The sequence below is a fragment of the Nesoenas mayeri genome, assembly GCF_963082525.1.
Source record: "Nesoenas mayeri genome assembly, chromosome: 4".
Classification (NCBI taxonomy): Eukaryota; Metazoa; Chordata; class Aves; order Columbiformes; family Columbidae; genus Nesoenas; species Nesoenas mayeri.
In genome coordinates this window covers 17,055,463-17,079,212 of record NC_137540.1, presented here as the reverse complement: position 1 = coordinate 17,079,212, position 23,750 = coordinate 17,055,463, and positions in this window count along the sequence as shown.

Below are 23,750 nucleotides of genomic sequence, written 5' to 3'. Positions count from 1 at the left end.
GATGATAGCAATGCCTTATGAATCACTCCTGAAATATACATGGATTTGCATTTTTATTATTTGCAATGATTTATAAAGGTGCTCATTTCTCTTCAACAAACACATTACATTGTAGAGCTGTACCTCAAAAAAAAATCTAAGATACAACTGCATTCAACTCAATCTTTTTAATTAAAATACAACATTGAAAGCCATTTCTTGGGCAACAAGTGGTAGGAATATGTAGGTGAGGGGTTACTATTTTTTTCTAATGGAATAAATTGCACTTTTCTTTGAAAAAATACTGCAGAAAGGTTAAATGAAAGCCATTCATTTTATATTGCTGAGACTTAGGTGGAATCTTCTGTATTGATTAGATATTTAACAGAACACCCCTGGAAATTACACCTCTTCTAAACACTCGTTGTTTGTAGCTCAAGTCACCTTTAACAGAGTGTTAACAATATTTACTGCATATTTATGTTAAAATCACTGATCCAAGGATTCATTCACAATTCCCTCTTTGATGTAATTATGATATTTGTGAAAAACGCAGATGCCTCATTGAATGTGCACGTTTAAAATCATGTGATCGTATTCACATCTGTACAATATTTAAAGCCATATAACACGTATAAATAGAGTCCTCAAGCTACTATGAAATGACTAACACCTGGCAGATGAGATAGTGGCTCATAGTAGTTTAAATACTGTATTTTAATTCACTTTTCTGAGGCAGTCTGGCTATGTAATTACTAAGTCATAGAGTTGAAAATATGACTGCATAAAACATTCCCCTTCAGATATATCTGACAGAATGTACAGGTAATGATTAAACACTTGTACTTGATGTCTTATATCTTAACATACACTTCCTTTGTCTTCTTGATTACTCTTTTCTGTTTCTTTTTCATGCCCTTTCACATTCTGATGCCATTTACCTGGCTAATTACCTGGCATCCCCTCATTCTTTTTGACTCCCATTTCCTATTATGTTTTTCCTCACTTTATTTTGTTGATAATTTCATTCTGCACTTTCCATGTTCCTTTGACTATGCCTGATGGAAAATTAGTGTTTCTATTCTGCAATACTACCTGAGTCTAAATTGTGGTTGCACCTACTGAATGAAGCCAGACCTCCTTGTTATTTGGAGTGGCTATGTAAGATTTGAGTGCAAGAATTAGATAAAGAGGAAGTTTTGTGCATCTGCTCAAGACTGAAATAGGATGAACAGGAATGGTAATTTGTTCTGGGATGTCTTCCACAGTCTCAACTGCACTTCCGTATAGCTCTTCTTGTTACTAATGATTTTGCATGTGACTATGCAAGGTATAAGATACAAATGTCAGTAACAGGGCAGAAGGGCTGCAAGGAGGAGGGTAATTTGAAGAAAAATGTGGTCTACAACTTGATATATGGAATCTTTAATGGGTGTTTCTGTTATAAGATAAGTAAACATGGATAATGTTTTAAATAATATTTTAGCTGTGATTCTAATTTAACTCATTAAAGGTGAATGAATAACCAAATTAATATTTTATACCATGAAAGGTATAAAATATTAATCATGTTTTGTATTTCTACATTATTGCGTGCCACATATAATAAAATCAGAGTGCTGGTGGGTCTGATATGTTCCAGGAGCCCTACGTAGAAACTATTAATTCCTTACCAGTGCTGTAGGACAGATACTGTAGAGTCCACACTTAGAGGTTTGTCGGTGAAACATTTATTTTCCTAATAAAAAAAACTTGAATGAAACTGTGGCTGTTGGAAAAATGCCAGGTTTTCAAAAATGAAATGTTTCAGCTTTGACACAACATCCACTGCAAAGAAGGGAAATGGTGTTAATAATTTAAGAGCTTGACTTGGGATGGCAGCACAGATAATTGAGTATCACACTTTTGGTGTGTCTGAGGGTTTTTTTTAATGCTTGTCTCATCTTATTTCACTTCTGTATTCCTCTTCTCCATGAAAATCAACTTCTATGCACAATCACACACACTTGCTAAGCCTTTTCTAAGGACTGAAAAAAAAAAAAAAAAAAAGATGAGGGAGAACTTCCAAAGTTGAAAAGTTTCAGTTATAGAAAACAGTTTTCCGTGTAGCCTTTCTCACTGCTATAATTAAGAGGCTCATATTACTGCCTAGGACAAGGGTTGTGATTCCTAAAATACAAAAATTGCACAGTACTGTAACATTTGTCCAACATATGGAAAAATCTTCCAGAATTCTTTCACAAATTCACACCAATATTATTTTAGTATGTTCATCCAATGGCTATCCACTGCTAAAAACTTTATTGTCTTAACAAGAAAACTGCATAGTCTAAATCTATATGCATAAAATTGTTCTACTCTTACTTCTGGTAAAACGGTTGCTTTTGAGCATGAAGTACTGAAAGTGTGTAGGGTAGTGGGACAGTGCTTTTGGCAGCAGTTTTCAAACAAAGGTTCTACCTATAATGTTCTCTTGTTTGGGTCAGGGAAATTATCTGCTAGACACAATTCTTTCTTTGCGTATGTTTTACAATAAACTGTTGCTAGGTGTCTGTTAATTCAGGTATTCAGAAGAAATACATATATATATGTTGAGTAGTAACTGTTCTGTTTTCTCTTATTGTTCAAAGTAGCATATTCTAATAAAGTGATTTCTAAAAGCTTTACCCTAAAAGATCAGTGTTATTCCATAATGTGGATTATCACCCATTAAAATAATGAAATCAATCACTGAAACTATAGTGGAGTTTGTTTCTGTATTTTTATATGTGCATGATAGTTAAAAAAGAAAGCATCCATTTATAAAAATGGGCCATTTGGGTGATGAAGCAGATGTGCTCTTTGCCCTGTATCAGGACAAATTTCTGAAATGAACAGTCATCTGGTTCTGCAGATGGAGAGCTCTGAGGGAAGATTAGCACTTTCCCACTGCTCCTGGTAAACAACCTCAGCCCCAGAGCAGCACAGAATGATCTCCAGTGACCAATTGTGATCATACAAGCAACTGACTATAAAAATGAATGTCTCTGAGCACACAGTAACTGGCCTATGTGGTATTTGTCTGCACAGAGTAACAATCTCAATGAGGTTTTACACATACTAATAATGTAATAGTAATTTTCCATTAGTGTGTTTAGTAAGAAGCAACAAATGCAGTTTACAGTCTCAAAGTAAATTACTTAAATTTCATTTATTTTCCCACATGTGAAAAGAGGAAGAAAACTCCATACAATGCATCCAGTGAGCATTGTGATGCTGAGAAATCATTTAGTTCTTTAAATGATGGTTGTTGAGCCAGAGAAATAAGCCTTATCATCACAGAGGTGGGAGGAAATGCAGTACAAATGAGAAAGGATTAGCAATCTGCTGGTTTACTGTCTGATCATGAGGACACAGCTGACACAAGTTTATATTACAGATACCTACCAAGCCACAGGTAGGAAGATGTCAATTATAAGAAGTTTGCCCAAAAAGCAACTTTCCAAAAATCAGACAAGAAATATAATGATGTTTTTGTTTAAAGATTGAAGACAATATGTAAAGATCAAGTTCCCAAAACAACCAAAAAAGCCCAAGTCTCAATATACCACTTTTGGGGAGGAATTTATAGTGCATTTGCTTAATGAAAACAGTATTGTATACTACAGAGTAAAAGCCAGGGATTAAGGATGTCTACATTTAATCCTCAAGGAGTTTGGAATGTTCTTATTGTAAATTGTAGTACTAGCTTCATTCCTCTCACTGTGGATGCTCTGCAAGCAGCGGGGCTGAAAATGGCAAACACTCAAAATTATTCTTGGAGACCCTTTGTTAGAATGCACATACAGAAGTACAGGACTAATGGTTCCCTGGAAACTCTGGGGAATATGTTCACATTTCTGCAGCCGAGAAAAACTGTACAGCAATAATAGCAAAAATCAAAATAATTGCTGAAAACTTTATCAAACTATCTTGACAAACTTATTGCAAGCTGGTAATTAGTACACAGTGAGAGGCAGGTACAATATACATTATATCTTTATATTAAAAAATTAATGAAGCCATCAGAGCAAATACTACAACACAACAAAGCAGATAATAGGCAAGAGAATCTTGTATCTATTATTTAAATTCAATATTTCAAAACCTTCTTGCTTGAGCAAACTTTCCTTGCTTACCACTTTTTTCCCTAAACATGTTCATTTCTTTAAAAGAATAAAATAAACACAAGTAAATGGTAACTAGTGTAAATATTATTTAGAGTCAGGCATAAATTTGAAGAACCTTCTATCAACTCAAATGAAAAAGAATGTGATCCACTACAATTAATGCTCATTCAGCAGCATCAGATTTATAACTACTGACACTGCTCATTAAAGCAACTACAGTAGGTAGACTTAACAAACTAGACATTTAAAGTGATAGAGTAATTTAATTCCTTGAAAGAAGATTCAGAACTATGTGTATGAATATAGGCAAAACAAAATCTTCAAAAGCTTGTACAGCACAGCTGAATTCTAAAAAATTGTCAGCTAGAAAAAAAACACTTAGGAAGAAGTTCCAGCATTTTGAATGTACTTGTTTTATAAACCACACATTGTTCTGTTTGTAAAAGGCATTCTAAATAAAGTGCTCTCTTTTTGCAGGAAAAAGTCAAAACTCCTAGAAGACTGATGAAAAGAACTAGAAAACACACTTTTTCTGTAGAAAAAGTAGGGAGAAAACTTAATACACATAATCCTTTTGCTAGAACCCTTTGACTGGTGTGAGGCTGGTAACACATGAGTCCGTCTGGTTGTCAAAGCTGTACCAGAAGCTACAGACATACAAATACTCAGGTATCTGACAGGTCTGAAGGCAGACTCCCAAGTCTTGCTGCTAAATACACTTTTATCTTGTTTAGTGCCAAAACAAAGAGAGGTGGTGGGGACTTCCTAGAGTTAGACTTTGTTAAGTCTAACATTATCTGAGATCGCACACAAGACTAGTGAGAAGATGCTGGAAGTAATTACTGAGCAATTTTACTCGTGGTTTGAATCACTTTTAATCAAAGACTTCATAACAGAAGAATCCTTCGACTGAACACAATCAGAAATATACACACATATGTTCTGTTTTAAACACTTTCTATATTTAAAAATATACTTTCTTCAATATTGTACTGGTATGCCACTTTGCATTATGCAACCTCTGCTTTGAAATCACCGATAAAAATCCAATCAAAATATTAATTAAGCCACTACTACATGCTCTGAAAATCCTATCACAAGAACAGAGTCTATAACAAAAGCCACAGGGCCTCACACATTTATGTAATACTTGGGACACAGCATCTCAAGATACATACCTGTGCTCTCCCTCTCTTACCTGTCCCTGGATTTCTATTCTGGCTTACAGACACAGACACAATTCTTCTTTTAATTTTGGGGCAGCCTTTATGTCAGTCTGATGTAAAACCAAACTGAGCAAACTAGGGAGAAAAATAAAAGCTTCTGTATGGATTAGATGCATGCAATAAAATCTGGTTTGTAAGCTTAGAAAGGAAACACACCAAATCAGCACTTGGCTGGGGACAAAAGTTAGTATGTAATGCCTGACTCACCTTGCCTTTGTGCATATTAACATGAAATTGCCACATATTCAAATGAGATCTCTTAATATTTTATTTTTTGTCCATTGATAATTGCCTAGTTTCATCCTCTGATAACTCCAATCAGTGAATTTACACAAGGGTTAAATCTGGCCTCACATGTCCTATGCCTTGCAGTGAGAATGACCCACCTTTTCTGACATTTGCTGTATTGTATAGAGAAGCAGAACTTTCTTCTCTTTTGGGAGTCTTTTGAACTTGTATAAAGTAGCTATTCCCAAGTGATTACTTCCTTTCTCAATTGATGCATAAAAGATCGCCACACAAAAAAAAAATCCCACAGTGATTTCTCTTTTGAACACATAGGCGATGCTGAAAACATAAAGGCACATGTGCAAAAGCTGTAATCTCTTGCCCTTTTCTGATCCCTATTAGCTCCACAGGAAAGGAAAGCAAAAGGAAGGTATTTAAGCTTTCTGCAACATCAGGGTGAATCACTCTTTTCACTTTTATTATTGCAAAGATGCCACTGATAACTGGAGAAAAGGAAGAACATACCTGTAGGTCTTCAAATGGTTACAGTTTAATGTAGAAGGAAGTCTAAAGGGAAAAAAAAAAAAACACATACAAGTGAGTGTGAGTCACTCACTACTTTTTCGTGTCTTCTTTTACCACTCCAGACAGGAAAGCAAATGTCTTTCAGGCTTCTTCTCATTCCTTTTCCCATCTGGGAATCTTTTTGTTCTTTTGATCACAAGTGCTGTAAATTCATGCGTAGAAATAAGCAGAATACCTGTTAAAAAATGTGGTTGAGTGGGTAGAACTTTCTTTACTGAAAACCATATATAAGTATCACCTGTGCTGAGTCTCACATGAATAGGGAAGTGCATGCAGACCATCTGACAGTGTCATCGTTTCTATGCAAGCTATTCACTGGAAAACTTCACATTACATCTTTTTCTAAAATATATCCTCACACTACAGTAAAGTAACTGTAAGGAAACTGAACTTAATTCAAAGAACTTTATAGGTCTTTATTATTCAGTAAGCTTAACACCTTAGAAAGCCATCAGTCTGGTTTCAGTTTGGCTTAGAACCTCCTCCTGCCTTCAGTTCCACACTATTAAAGCTACTTGAACATTTTGGCAATCATCTAACTGTAGCATTCACAACTAATTCCTGAAGCTGTGACTGCCTTCAATGAGCCGATGCTTACAGAACCAAGCTTCCTCTAGTTTACTCTTACTCCTCAAGCCCCAGTTTACATTTCTTTCTACTCAGCGGCCTGTTACAAGAAGGAGCAGGGAAGATGGTCTGACCAGTAGCCTCTAGACTGTGCAGTTCAGATGCCTGCATAGCTAAAGGATCTGGTGAATCTCTTCTCTCTCACATTAGAGAAATTCTACAGCCTGGCTTTCTGCATCTTCAGCAAGTTTTCTAATCAACAGGCTGTTCTATAGGAGCTGGGAAAATCTCTTCCCTTGCTATATTTCAGGTTGAATTCAATGTTTATTTGCCAGTGTTCATTTTGGCTTAAGGATCACAGGGCCTACTGGATTTACTCTTTCAGAAGGTTTAAGCTTTAGAAATTACAGTTGAAGTGCCTATTTCTGACATGACTTTAAGCATCTATCAGATAGATCTGTAAATATTTGGGGCATGTGCAACAATACAGCTTTATTTACCAACAATACACAGACATTTCCAGACCAGAACACATTGGACTGCAGTACGCCAAACTGAACTAAATTTCACAATTGCACCTAATTCTTCTTTATTTGTCACAGTACCCATCAAAAGACGTTCTCACATCAGAATCTATTTGTAAGAAGTTCACTTTCCACAGTAACAGAAGAACAAATTACACTATTTATTTCTTCAAATGTAAGCATCTCCGTGTTTGAAAATCTGTGATGGATAAACATTAAAAAAAAACCTTTCAAACACAATTTTATCCATAATTCTATGACTAATTTGGCAAAATAGTGACATATATATCATTGATATGATCCATCAGCTTGTCTTCCACTTTTGCAGAAAGAGATGGATTAGTTTTATCCAGCTGAACTGCAAAAGTTAGAGCATATTCAGCAGATATTCAGATTAATACAACTAACCATGTCACAAAGGAAGCTGTGGTTCTGATTCAAGATTAGAGCATCAACAGAAAAGTAAAAAAAAAATTTAAAAAAAACCCAAAAAAACCAGTCATTTGTAGAGCTAAGAAATACATAAACATATGAAGAATTCCGGATATTTTAGTCATATCCTGATAGGAATGTTAAAATGAGGCAAGATTAAACTATTCTTCAGATACAAAATCAATCAGAAGTGTTACCAACTCTACTTTTCTCATAAGTACATGAAAAGCTAAATGCAAGTATTCATCTAATAATCTGCTACACACATACATTTGAGATGTTAGTTTAGTATTGGTGATCTTATCAATTGTCATCCCCTGTTTAACCTGCCTGTAGTGAAAAAGGTGACTGAGAAGTTTATGTTAAGCAGCTGTTATGCCATCTGGCATCTTTGACTTCCATGACCCCTTCCAGTCTGGCTCTCAGCCTAGGTAAGGTACAAAGACTACATTGGCTTAATTGGTCTATGATCTCCTCTTGGTAAAATACAGAGGTCAAGTTTCCACGCTAATTATTGTAGATTTGTCAGCAACCTGTATTAACATGAACCATTAAGTTTTGTTGATTCATCTGCAGACACTGGCAAGGATGGCCAAAAATCAATGTAGTGACTCTGGTCTCTCCTCTCCGGGAGGTCTCAGAGGGTGATGTTGGACAATTGCTCATCTGTCCGGAGGGCTCTCGCAAGCAGGTTTTTTATCATTCCACTCTGTTGCTTTTCTTGTTCAATGTTTATGTGAAGCTTCTCATGGACAGAGTAAGACCGTTGGGGCTGTCATTTCATCAAAATACATGCAATGTTTAGCTTTGTTCATTGTGCTTTTTCATCTGATGCAGACAGTCAAGTTAACCCACCTCCTAGCACTTGGCCAGTTTGGAGACTAGGGTAGGCAAACTGGTTTAAATTCTACCTGCAATACTGATTTATAGGAAAACTATTAATGAGTGTCGGAAATCAGAAGGTGAGGCTGGCTTGGTGCCTGGTAAGTCGCAGCTGTAGGTTTACAGTTAAAAATAATTATTTGGCTCAGTTATATAGAAAGGCAGCCCTCAAAAGACCATGAGAGCCGCTAATTATACTGTTTGAAATGCAGAGAAATTAAAACAATTTCTTAGTCCGCAAGGAATAGTTCACTTCAATCCTGAAAATATTAATTTAGCTATTTATCCTATTGCTAGACTTTTCATACAATTCCAAAAGTACATGTACTCTGTTAGGGTCAAAATAGTAGTATAAGTTGGCATTTTTTGTTAACATACATGTACCTTGAGTTTGCAAGCCAGGAGTTTCACACTTGAAGCTGCTTATGAAGTATTAAATGAAGTATTAGTGCCAGAAAAGCAAAGCTGCCAGAAATTATTTGCTAATACTAAATGATTATGAGAAGTTCTGGCAATTATTCAATTATTTTAAATTAGATTATCAATAGTTTATTGTAGAAACAAAAAATACACCTGGTTGTATCACTGACCACTCTACTTAAATAAAACTATTATTGTTACCAATCCTTTAGACTTCCTTCACAGAACTTGGAAATACCTTTGCCTCACCTCCTAAAGCACATGGGGGAAAGCAGCAATATCTGAGTCTTATCATGTTTGTCAGCTACAACTATCCAATGAAATATGCCATTTCTTTTGTAGAAGTGTACTATGCACATCATCTTCTGAATTAAAAATGGTCTAAACTTGACAGTCTTAACATTTACAGAGGTTTCACATTGAAATCAGGGCACCCAGAAGCAGGGATTTAAATAAATACAATCTACAGTGCAAATGCAAAACTATTTTTAAAATAAAAAGCAAGCACACTGCAGATCATAAGATAGCATGCCCCAAAATAACTATCACTATAAAAAGAATACATTTAGTAGACATAGATTTTTAAACCGTGCACAAGATCCAAGATTTCTCTGATGTTTTACACCAAATCTCATGTATTAATTTGTACATTATACAATTTGACCTAGTGTTCTTACTTGGCCCCCAAGCCCTTTCTGCCCTGCTCCTCCTTGCAGAAGGCTGAAGTTATCAGTGATTATGAAGTGCCAGAGGATCCTGAAGGAGGGAAGGGCAGAGACTTCAAGATGATACTGGAGGAGATAAAACATCATGAAATGTTTCTGGGCCTTCACAACTGCAAAACAGAGTGGAAACTGCCCAACTTCTGCTCCTCTCTAACTGTTCATCTCCTTCACTGTAAGTTCCTACTGGTAGGTTTTAATGTTCTCTAATTCACGTATTATGAGATCCATCACTAGCAACAAAATAAAGCAAAATAATATGTTACTTTCCCTCTGAAATCTGGAGAATGGAAGTCAAGAAAATACTTTGAGGACTCTACCTGCTCAGACAGAAGAGACAGAAGGCTGTGCTTCTCTGTTACTCCCTAACCAACAAATTTTACATGACAAAAGCTGAAAGGGAAGGAGCATGAAGCTTCTAATACAAAGTTTTCAGTCTACAAGAGAAAGGCATTTTTGCTACTCCTTAAACAATACTGATGTTCAGATGAAGACAGCTAGAGAAACACCATTATGCTATTCCTGTTTGTTGGGAAATTACATACTGATGTCACCTGAGCAATATCATAGCCTACAAAGTATCCAAGCCACTTGAATATCAACATACAATGTTCATATATATGACTTCTTAACAGTGGAGGTATTCAAGTTTGGAAGCATGACTGCAGCACAAAGTGATATTCAAACAAATACACAAGTTCAGTCTACTGGATTTGTCAAAACTTGCTGTGAAAAATAAAACCACTATACTTCCTCTACTCAAGGTTTTCTTATTTGTTTATGGCCATACTTCATTACAATACTTTAAATCCAACAGTAACCTATTTCTTCTATTGAAAGTAAAGCAAGATCACGCTCAATATATAAACTATATGAAATTTTCCTGCAAAAATTACAGAAGTGGGTATCTGATATATGTAAGATATGTATCAGAAAGTAAATTTGTGTGTTGCCCACAATATAAAGGTACTTCTAGACTAAAGGTACAATTACAATTACCAGTAATTTAAAAGGTAAGCTATCAAGGCCAGGTTGGATGGGGCTTTGAGCAACCTGGTCTAGTGGAAGGTGCCACTGCTCAAGGCAGGGAGGTTGGACATAGATAATATTTAAGGTCACTTCCAACCCAAACCATTCTATGATTCTATAAAGCAATATGAAAATTTGGACAAAACCAAGTAGTACATGAATATGAAAAACAAGGTAAGGTTAAATGTAAAATATTTCCAAACACGTAGGAACAGACATGAGAAGTATCAGCTTGTTCCTGTTACTGATTTTATGTATTAATCATAAAAACATGATAAAAGCATTTAGCAACTAAGATGCCAGCTTGGATAAAAGTGATTTTGGAAGATAAAGATTTACTTTTTCCTCCTGGTGTCACTACAGGGCTGAGTTAAGGTTGAGTGTCTTAAGTCTCTGCTTCTGTAATTTAAATCTGTTTCAAGAATTCTTTCTAAAATGCATTGCAAATGTAGGAAAAAAAAAAAAAATGTATCTTTGCCTCTAAAATACTGATAACCACTGTTGCCTAAGTTTGTATTTATAAAAGGTCTTTTTTTATAATAATCTGTTGAGGAACAACAAATGCATCTTCCCCTACCCCAAATTCTATATTTTCCATTTTATTTATATTTATTCTGGTGTATCTTTACATTTAGGAAGAATAATTTACTCTCATTTAAAAGCTCATAAATAAACTCAATACATTATTTTATTGCTCATTTAGAGAACTCCACTGCCCCACCTATGCACCAAAATCTTCAGTTTTCTATAGTACTTTTAGCCAAAGAAATATTCGCTCACATTTTCTCCTGATGAAATTTATTGGGCATTTTACACTAGTTAGCCAAAGAACCAGCATAGTAGGTCTCAACTTTAATTTTGAGAGCAGATGAGAGTTTGGATTTGCCTTCAGTACAACCAGTTCAGTAAAAAGCCCTTATATTACCACTTACTTATTTGCTGGCATGCAGTTCTAAATATTTACTGTTACCTTAAGCAATTACCTAATGAAACTTCCAAGTTTTCAGAATGAAATAAAAAGCTTGTAAGTCACTGAATGCATAACAAATATAAGAAATACAGCAAATTATAGTGATGGTTTGAATAATATTCATTTTCTTAGTATTTAGTTAGACATGTATTGGATAAATAATTAATTTCAGAGTTCTTACTAAAGAATATTAAGGCTTAAAATACTTTTCTTTGGAAAAGTTTAAGTCTTCATCCTATATTTAATATTCAAACTTGTATCAGTCCTGACTCAGAGAGGGGAATATTTTAGTGTGGAAATTCACTTTTCATTAGAATATATAGGCAACTGTTCCACTGCTGCAAACCTGAATTTCAGAAGTCTCATCTACAACACAATTACATGTTGGATTCATAAAAATATCTGTATTTAACATAGATTTTCAATACCTAGCAATATGAAGTTAACTCTATTACGGCATTTATTACAGAAGTTGATGCCATATTTTTTTTTTTTTTTAAGTACTGACAATCACTGCCAAATACAAAGGAAGTTCCATCCACCTTTGAAGACAGACATATGGCCACACATTAGCCGCGTTCGTCCACACAGAGCAGATGTTGCTGTTTTCTGAATGGTAAAAATAATGGACTTGTACATAAACAGAAAGCAAGAAAAAGTGTGTTCCAGTGAAAAGCCAGGTGAAGAGGAGGCCTTGTTCTATTATATCAATCTAATTATATATACTTATTGTGGCAGTTGCACATTGCTCCTGAGATCTGGAGCCTTCAATGGGGCAGTTAATGGTTCTTTTTGCACTTTAATGGGACTCTGAGTCAGTTGACAGGGTTGTTAACAGAGGAGGTGCCCAGAGTAGCCGAGAAGCTTCTGGGCCATGTTGTAATGTCCACAGCCAGATCTGACCAGACTATAAATGGGGCTCCCACTGAGGGCCCCGTTTGAAGTGGTCCTCTCAAAGTAGTGGGTCTGTGAACTGGAGCCCTCCCCTTAGACTGGGACACTGCCAAAGGAGACTTCCCGGGATTGAGAGCACCTCACCTTCTTGTTTGAGTGAGCGGTAATTTACTATATATATCCTTGAATAAGTCCTTGCCTAACCAGGCGAGCATGAGTCCTTGCCTAATGCAGGCAAGTGATTATTTCTTGTGAGTACCCTGGAGTCAGAGGGCTCTGTTTTGTTTCTTGCGAGTGTGTGCATGCATGCTGTGGATCCTCATAATTCTTATTTTGCTGCACCCCAATAATCTCCTCAACTGATATTCAAACCTGTATTTTATGTTGTCAGAGTGCTAACTAATTGTATAAACCCTGTTTCGGTCAGTTTATTGGCTGCACTTTTCCGGCCAGAATAAAGTCTGTTTTGGAACTTATTGTCCACCTAAAACTGACTTTGGGGTACCTCCGTGACACTTATACTGAAGGTATTTAATTCTTAATTAATCGTACAGTTAAAAAGAGTTGTTTATATTTTGTTTAACTAAGACTTACTTTTTCCTAACTTTAGTTTTCACTGTGGTTTTAGTTACCATTTTCTCACAGAAATCTGCCTTCCTCTAAGGAAAGTTTTCAACAGACCATGTCCTAGAAAGTCACCCTTTTCTCAAATAGGATTCATTACTGGTTTAGGAAACATTTAACTTTTGTTTATCTCATCCAAGTTACAGAAAACTCAGACAAAACATAAAAGGGCAAAAAATTAGATTATGGTCTGCTGATCCTATTTTCTATAGTATGGATAAATAGAATATGCAATAAGTTAGCAGTTCCAATAAACTGAAGAAAATGTACTGTTGTCTATCCATGGGGTATTTTGTGTTTTTCTCCTTCAACAAACTCTTTAATGTATAAACAACAATAAGCAACAACGTGTCTTTTCACTTATTTTTAAAGAGGTGGGTTTTTTCCTTTTGATTTGTGCATAGGGGATTAAGGACTGCTGGTCAGTTAATTAATACATCCAAGCTTATATGAATTAGAGACTTATGTGAGTGAAATGTTTTCTGATTTTAGAAACTGTTATTGCCCGAATGCCCTATACTTCTCAATATCATACTCCACCATTTACATAAAAATTATATTGTAATTATATCGTAGGTTGTATTTATGTGAAAAATGTTTGTAAGTATGTACCTTCAACAGATTAGCATTTTACATGATCAAAGGACAGCAGGAGTTTCAACTTTTAAGCCCAAGCATGGTAGCCAGAACATTGTTTTTATCACCTAAGGAACTGGTATTTGAAAGTGGCTTTAAAATGAAATTATTTCAGTAAACATAGTGTCATATCCCTCAGGAAATCAGTCAGAATCTCAGCCTTGGTGCCACCCCAAAATGCCTGGTTACCAACTAACATATCATGTCTCAAAAGACAGCCAGTAACAGAGTATTTCTCTTAGTCCCATTTATAGTGATATAACTATATACATTAAATATATATAGTTATATATATAAAGCGTGACTGGCAACGTCCATCTTCATATATAATTACAAAGGTCAGAAATACACAGAAAGGTTTTACTCTCATACTGAACATTATTCAGGCTAATTAAAAACAATGCTTTGTGTCATACTGTCTTTGTAATGCATTTTTGCCTTGTCAAGTTGTTAACCTACTGACATAGGTGATAACTACATATACCAATGCCCAATGGATACAAGTGCTTCTACTGCTAAAGTGCAAAGAACAGTTGAAACTGATATATCATACCATTAAAGACTAAGGCATTGTTAAAAGCAAAGGGAGAAAGTAAATTCCCTTAAATGAAAGCTATGTAGGAAATATATTAAAAAGTGTGGATCCCCCAAATTGCAAGTCCTTTCCGTGAGTGCAATCTGACATCACAGGGTTGCAAAAAGTCAGGTGACTAGTCTATAAAACATCTGTAAAATATCTGTCAACATGTCAACTGTATGCATAGAAAACAGGGAGGAAAAACTGAGCTATATTTTAATAAACACAGTTTTGTTTTTCATTGCCATCTATCTGTACCTGTATAAAGTTTTTGAACTGTGTGTATTTTGCAATCTTGGGAAAAACAAAACAAAACAAAACAAACAAACAAACAAAAACCAAACAACAAACTTTTAGTTAATCTGTTAATCAAGACATAATAGTTAAAGCAAATGGCTAACTGCATCACAGTCTGTTCTTGAACTCAGGTATTCACAAAATCGAGTTCAGAATTTACTCTCACAAGAACCAGGACCTTTATATACTGAGTATCTGGAAAGAACGATAGAGACTACTGATAGTATAGATGTCTATTTGATTGTAAAGGGCTAATATGGGAAGTGAAACAAGTTCCAGTGGCCAGAAATGCCACACTGCAACACCAAGGAGTTCCTATTCCTGATCCTGGTTGAGAAGTATATTTATATACATACAAAAACTCCTTGTGAGGATTTGAACTTTGGAGTAATAAAGAAAAGCATTGCTGTAAGACAACATGCAAGTTGCTCAGAACAAGGAAAAATTATAGCATCTAATGAGTACATCTGCTTTTCATAAAGAGAGTAAAAAACCTAGCTAGAACATTAAAGACAAAATTGATATAATGATTAATTCTGGAACCTTTTAAAAAGTGGTAGTCTAGATATCTTTAACATTTTTATGCCAAAATTGAGTTGCCTGGGAACAGAGTAATCCGAAGTAATCTCAGTATTTAGTTTTATGAGAGCTATCATGTTATTCAAACATCATAAGCACAAAACCAACCAGCTCCTATAAATCCAGGAGAAACAATTTGGTCAGTAAAATGGCTTAAAAAGACTTACAATTTCCTTTATTCTGTGCTGCCTTACAAACTTTATCTCAAAAATCAAGTCCTTGTCTGAAAACTGTCCTTTTCCTGATCTACGATAATATTAACACAGCTATTAATCAATCTTAAAATACTGTTCAGCAATATGAGGCATTTGCACATGTGAAAGACTGAAGAGCTATTCCCAGGAAGATGTCTTCCTCAGGGAATTCTTCATATATCAACTGTTCTAAAAATTTTATTTCTCTAGATATGTGGGTTTTCACAATCACTTTCATCCCATCTGCTAACCCATTCAATTTGCAACTAGCTCCTCAGAAGGCTAAAATAGCTTCATCCTTAGTCTTATTCCCAAAAGTAGAACTGCTCACACTCTTCATGAGCATGTTGCTTAACTCCATGATACTGAAGTCCTTTTCATGTATACATGAGGGCTTTTTCTGCTTCAAAGAGCTTGCAACAGCAACAAGTTAAACCTATGACCAAGACACACCATTGAACACATTACAAAATTATTCACACGCTTTTATCAGCACACTTACTGGTTGTTCAAGCCTCCGCGTCTTTTTTTTTTTTAAACAGCTGTTTGAAACAAAATCCAAGATGTGATATGAAAAAAAGACCCAAAGTGCTTCCAGTAATAAAGATGATTATTTCTCACAAGGTAAGCTGAGAAAAGAAAACAGAAATTACAGCATTGACATAGGACAGCATCTACACTTTTCTTAGTGCAGTCTGTCCCTAAGCATTCCTTTAGCAATGTGAAACTATATAACAGGGACTGGGTGAACCAAAAAAAAAGGTGATAATTAAGTAATTAAGCAGCATCCTGTTCTTCAGCCTGTGATCTGCTTGATGTATTCAGTGAGACTAACACATTACCTCCTATGACATATAGGATCTCACTACAGCTTCTTGTAGTGTTGACAGAGGAGCACCCAGGTAGCTCTGTGTGAAGAAATACGAATTGTAAAGCATGACTGGGATATGACTGCAGAGTCAACTGCCTGTGCCTGATGTAAACCAAGAGACAGTGAATAACCCTCTTTCTTTCTAATCCCCTTCATGCAATTCAAGCAAGGCCCTCATCTTCAACTTTTTCCTCCACTGACAGTGGAAAAAAAAAAAAAAAGAACACAAACAAAACACCATTTTCAACAAAAGCAGGACACTGGCACTCAAATTATGAATTGAGTTTACTACTTTGATGACCTCATTCTCAAGTTTTCTTCATGTAATCCACTCCTGAGAGGATGTTCTGGGACTGACTGTGTAATTTACACCCAGGCAAAGTGTAAATGATAAAACGCCAGCACTCTTTCACACAAAGAGATAATTACAATCGAACACTCTTTTGCATCCACTGTGAATAGGTGTAAATAGCTGAACAAGATACGAGGTTATGGGAAATTTGATGAATATTTTTTCATATGAATCCTTAGCACTTTTAGTATGGAGAAGCTAAACAGACCATAATATCATGTTAAAAAAATAATATTTAATATCAAGATCTACTGTAAAAAACATTAAAGGAAGATTTGTTATAATTATCTTTGTATATTTACCTATAGGGATTTCATTTATTTCATTAATAAAGTTCTAACAAGAATGAAGATAGCAACACTTCCCAATCAAACCCTGGTATTCTTATGTTTTCACATTTTTCACTTAGTGACTCCTCCGTTCTTTATAACAAATAGTAGTAGGATTCTCCTGCCCATTTCTTTGCCTTACCAGGGCACATAAAGTTACACAAATTTATGGTTTTGAACAGGGCTAGTAAAGCTTGTGTCATCACTTGTTCCCCTACTGCAGACACCCCTTGTTTAAACAACATTGAAGGTGCAGCCACACTATCCTTCTGGCAGTCACAGGGAGGCACTTTCAGGGAGCACTGCACCTCCTGCCTTGTGCTGCAGGTCCACCCACCCTGCTCCAGCAGAACAAAACCAGCCACCAGAAATGATGGGGCCCACACTTCGCCATGAAACTGCTTACTGCCTCATGTCAGCTGAGCAATTAATGAACTAAATGGGTTCACTGCATCAGTACAGTACCCTCCTAACCTGGACAAGGTCTCTTGAAAAGAACTCCCTGTGGAACAAGGGGTCATACAGAACTTGGCCTAAACAAGCAGGTTTGTCTACTGAAGCATTTTATTTGCATTTTGACCAAGCTGTTTAAGCCTTTTAGGAAGGATACTTTCACAAAGCTCACTTCCAGACAGCTCTGTTACCACCACAAGGTACTGTACCATATAAAAGCACTATGCATTTGTGGGCACTTCAAATAGCCAGGTCAACACATCCCATTTCTAACACAGGCAGGAGTGAGGGTCCTGACACACCATCAGCTCCAGGGTGCAATAAGGATCCTGTCTTGGGCAATTAAATTAAATGCCATCAGTTAAAATGACATGGTTACTTCTCTCAGCACACAGCATCAGGATGAAAATTAAGTGCATCAAATACTAAAACAACTAATGTGCTGTTCCACAACGGAAAACAAAAGGCTAATACTCACTGTGGTTAAAGCAAGTGCTTTCCACAAAGCCTAATGCAGCTCACCTGCTTCTTCAAGCCCCACAAGCAGAACAGCTGAGGAGCATTAATTTCTGAGCTGAGTTGATGGGACAGCAACTAAGGAAAAAATACAGATTCAGAAGAACAAGGCCGATTTTGCTTTATTAGGGGTGGCACTTTATTAGGACTGGACACTTTGTTATCTATAGTACAACCGGTCCAACTTTTTATAATATTTCTGAGGAATTACTGTGTGTTGAAACTGATAACTTCAACAACAATTACAGAAAACTCTTAGAGAAATCAGCTTCTTCTGCACATATTTTTCATATTAAGCTATTCATTAAAACAGCTGGGGCAAGCAGGAAGAAAAGTATAAGCACATGCAAGGGCAATTAAGCATATTGTTTCATTCAGTGTAAACACAAGGTTTTATGAGCCATTTACTCAGCTATAATCATTCTGATCTTGCATTGAGAAAACATGCGCAGGAATTTTTTTTTGTTTTTCAATCAAATGATCAAGAAAGATAATCCAAAATGCTCCACATCCAATGTTGCAATTAATTCTCTTAAGCTTTAGCTTTATTCTTGTTAAAAGCACTATGAAATTCTGTGAACTATACCTCATCCTGCTGTAGGTATTGTTTTGTATATCACCACTGGAGCATAATAAAGCATTGATTCAGTTATGTATAATGCTGAAAATTATATTAAACACACCCAATGTGCTCTTTGCATTTAAATAAACTATATGACCAAGATGATGTTTTTCGGTAGGCAGTACACCTACAAAAATCTGTTGTGATTACTAAGTTACGAAATAAAGAATGATACAACATGACAGACCAGCATTTGGAACATACTTCTAAAAATATAGGAAGTAAAAGTCAAAATATGCCTAGAGCAAAATTTTGCTGCAATGTTTATTAATTAGAAAAGTGAGATCTGATATATGATTTGGGTATACACACCATGTGTCTTTCAATATGTCACAGCAGACAGAAAGTTTATTACCATCTTGCCTTTCCTAAAGTAAAACTTGAATAATGCACATGCCACTGTGTACATTATTAGAGAATGATAAATGCATTTAATACAACTGATCAACTTTTATGACACTATTAACATCATGGGATGTGCATGTCAATGGATACACATGTAGACATGTTCCTTCTAGGAGGTCAATTTCCATTTTCAGATGCTACACATATAGCTGAACACTAAACCCCTTTTCAAACATCAAATTTCATTTGGAACAAGTAGACCACTCTGGTTTAAATTGTTGACCTTAAGTAGCTGATCACTAAAGTGTCAGCCATTTGTCTGCAAATACTAAAATGGATTTTGGATAGCTTCCAGAATCTCAAAGAATTGTGTGTCAATATAAAATGGACAATATATTTTTTTCAATTATGAGTCCAACCTATCAGTTTCATTATTTCTATTCTTGCTGTGGACCCAAGATATACACCATGCTTTGGAAACCTAAAGGTCAGCCTTAGGTGGTGCCAATTACATAGATAACTCACAGTGCTGTACCTTCCCATTTGTTCTGTTATTTCTGCTGGCAATGTTAAAAATGAGTAACACTTACTGCTCTGTCCAGTATTGAGTCTCTGATTCACTCTGACAGGATACCATTAGCAGTTATTCAGACTTTGGCTGGATACTAAATTTTGTTATAATACGTAATACTGAATAATATCAAACAATTTATTTGGAGTATTGCATGCAATTCAATTTCCTGATGTGAATGGAAGTCAACACGCAAGAAGCCTCAACAGACAGAGCTCTTGTTCGTTAGCAAGAATAAACAGGAAAAATCAGTTTTAAAATAATAATAAACAGCTGCCTGTATTATTTACCTAAGAGAACCTACACTAGCAAAGACATCTATAAAGATTTTGAGGTTTTGTTTTTGATTTTACAAGGCAGGGAGGGGAGGACTGGTCAAGTTCTCTTAGGCATCCAATTGAAAATATCCCACTATAAAAAGAAAAATGAGTCGTGTAATCAATGATGAAAAAGTGTCCTACCAAACACAGTACTGCTGTGTCCTATGCACTGCAAGTGCAAATTAATTGTTATAACATCCTAAAAGTTGTACCACATCATAAAGGAACTGTTTTACACAATAAAATGACAAAGCAAGAATCTCAATTTCTTCACTGTCAGAAGGCTTTCTAGTTATAGGAGAGAAAGGATGGGGGGCTTTTGGAAAACCAAACCAAACCAAACCAAACCAGAATCATCTGTTCTAACTTCTGGCATACTCCTTGGGTTAACAATAGAAGCGTGTTGAAATACGTAGGTAGGTATTTACAGTCTAACAATTTTCAAAAGGCCCAACCTGCCTCTGAAGTACTGACATTTTTTTTTTTTATTATTTATTTAAATGACTGACATTTAGAAGAAAGATTTAGGATCAAAAACCAGCCAGGCAAAGTGCTTTAGGTGCTGAGGTACACAGTATAAGAAGAAGACTTAGAAACTTTTTCTCAATTCCAGCCTTCTAACACAAAAATTTTTTTCTTAACAGTTTGTTGAAAATTCTGAAAAAAATAATGCTTCTCTGCTACATTAAATTGGTTTTCCTTATCAATGGAACAAAAATATGCTGTTTTTACAGAAACTATCACGAATTAGATATCTGTATGAAATACTCATGACTTCCAGACCATATAATAGATAATTTTTGAAGAGTAGCTAAGCCTGTTCATATAAGCAATAACATATCATGTCTAGGTATAGTCCTGAATGCATTATGTCAAAGCAATCACTTTATTTTTTTAGTTTTAAAGAAAGAAACATACCTTCTTCAGAAACAAGTTTAATGAAAGAACTGGTACAACCCACCAGTCTTTTGACCCTTCATGAAAAGCAACTGTTTCCATACACATTATTTTTGTAACACGCATTAAATCAGAGGCATATCTACTAATCTATATCATACATGAATGTTTCCATGCTCCCAAATACACAGAGACTGTTGATGCACCTGTTGACACCAATAATAAGAATTCAGCAATGCACAATCAAGTTATTAACTATCAATAGCAAAGTTTGTAAGAATCCAAAATGGTAGGCTTATTCCTGACTTTTTCAGCCCTTTTAATTCTAATAAATCTATAAAGGCAGGTTTACAGCTAACTAATCCTCTAGTCTCCCAATTTCTGCCCCAGTAGCTATACACCAACATAATTTTGACACCCAGAGTAATTTCAAAGTATAAACAGCAATCAAGTGTCTCTGAAGCTTCTTGGAAAATGAATTTGACTCTCACACCAGTGTGTTCACTTTACAGGTTATTGGGAACAATTTGTGAACAACAATTGGCAAGACAGGTCTGTAAACAAGGGTTAATTTTATGGTCTTTGATTAGAGGAGATGCATAAACAAGGAGCAAAAAAAGTCAGAGGCCCAAATGCTTGCAGTCATATTGATAAAATTAAAGCAATTTTGCAAGAAGTGCTAATTTATGCTGACATTTGGCAGAAAGACTGGACAAGCCATAGACAGTTAGAAAGAACATATTTCATTAGCTTTATATGTGTGCACCTATATTGCTTGTACATGGCAGAGTGTTTTTCAGTATATTGGTTTTATTGGTTTTTTTGTTTTCTTTTTTTTTTTTTTCTCTGTGAACTACAACTTGTAAAAAGTGTACGACATGCATATAACTCAGAAGGAAGTACATAACCACCGCATGAGTTTTTATCCTTTGAGTAATAACTGCATTACACAAAGCCACAGCAAAACATTAGCTCATCAACATCAGTTTCTCAGGATACTTCCAATCGAATATGGACTCATTCTGAACTTGCTGCATATTACTGTGAAATTGTAAAGCTAAAATGTGGTTTCCAGAAAGGTGACAGGAAAACAATGTTATGTGAAACTGCACAAGACCTTCATTGATTTTCATCAGTTTTGCACACCTGGAAGCAAGTTATCAAGACAGCAGTGGTACCTAAAAAGTAGGGAAAGAAATCTGACATTCTTTAACAGCACCGCTCCCAGGATATTTGGGGAAACAAATGGCATCAAAATAAAACTGCAGAAAGTGGAGGGCAAGAAAAAAAAAAAAGGAATAAACAAAAATGTGCATTAAAAGCTGTGACTTATAAAATTCGACAGCAGAGACAATATTACTGCCTCTAGTTCTAGGAAGATGAAGCCAAGTAGTGTGTCAGGAGAACCTTGTTAGAAGTGAACCAAAGTTCCTGGAGGAGACCATGACCAACACAAAAATGTAAGACCGTGTGCAGATTGTATCATCTGGATATGCTGACCTCTCAGCATCCAACAAGGTCTGGAAGAAAGCTTTTACCTCTTGTTGCAACAAAGTGCAAGCTTGCCTAGTTTTTTAATTCAGCAGAACAAGATTTTGCTCAGATCCTCATAGAGGCACAGTATAACTGCATTTCTCCTAGCCCAGTTTCTTTGGGTAGGAAAAAAGTGGTGCAAACACCTTCCTGAATTGAGAAAAATATATTTTATTACATGGCAAGAAGATTTCTGCTTCAAAACTATTTTAAGAAGTGGTTTAATTTCTTGTTTGCTATCAAATAAGGAGAACTCTTGCGTATGAAAATAAAAAATTACTGCAAGATAAGCACTGGCGACATCTGTAGCCCCACCTCCCCGCCAACCAGAGGAGCATATTTCCTCAATGCTTCTGTAAACAAGTGTGCACGTGTGCTGATCTTTCTTACATTTAAATATTTTTCTATTTAACTGTATTTGTATTTGGTACTTCAAAACCTTTTAAGTTGTACAAAAAGTGGGTGGAAAACCTTTCCTAGAGGCTCCCCTGCCAACAATCTACCCCGGTGGTGTCAAACTCATTTTCACGAGGGGACACTTCAGCCTCGCAGTTGCCTCTGAAGAGCCAAATGTAATTTCAGGCTTTATACACCATAAGAAAGATTATTTCAGTTGTACCAATCAGATTAGAAAAAACATTTATTACTCTCAAGATATTAATTTGACATGTAGAGCCTTGTCCAGAAAATGAGTACAAGAGTGTTCATACATTTCATCATTTCTCTTATCTTTTAATTCATATTCATACCAAGATTCTCACGGCAGAAAATAGGATCAGGGTGCTTAGATGGTTAAAAAACCAAAAATATTAAAAAATTGTCTACTTGCTTATATTAGGATTATTCTCACAAGAAATGAGTTCCATGATTATAATCATAGGTAGTAATGTCCCTCATGCGCTTCAGAATTTCTATGATCCAGCCTTGGACAACTAGATGAGCTGGGGATTTCCGTAATCTTGTCATAAAAATCTATGCATAAGAGATTAGAAGGCGGCTCAGCTTTGCTGACAGACAAGCTGTAGTCCACCACCCCTGGCCCAGCATCATTCTAGAGAACAAAGATCACAATACTATAAGACAGCTTTATCTCTCTTTTCAGATCAGCATTAAGATGGCTATCTTCATAAAACTGTGGAATAATTGTGGAATTAAAGATTAACTTTCTCTTTTCCTTTACAGAAGCTTACTTGTTCAACTCATCAGAAGGATGGCACTAGTAGACGCAATTTTAAGTTTTAAATCTTATATTAACAATAGAAAAAAGAATTCCAAATTCCTAAATGTTAAAGTAGGTTCCATTTGTTCAGTTTTCTCATTGTATTCACAGAAAGTAACTTGCTTTCTCTGTTTAACATATGTTTCTGAAAAATGTTCTATCCACTATTTTTGTCTCTGAAGTAAAAAATTGGACCACTAGAGTCAGGT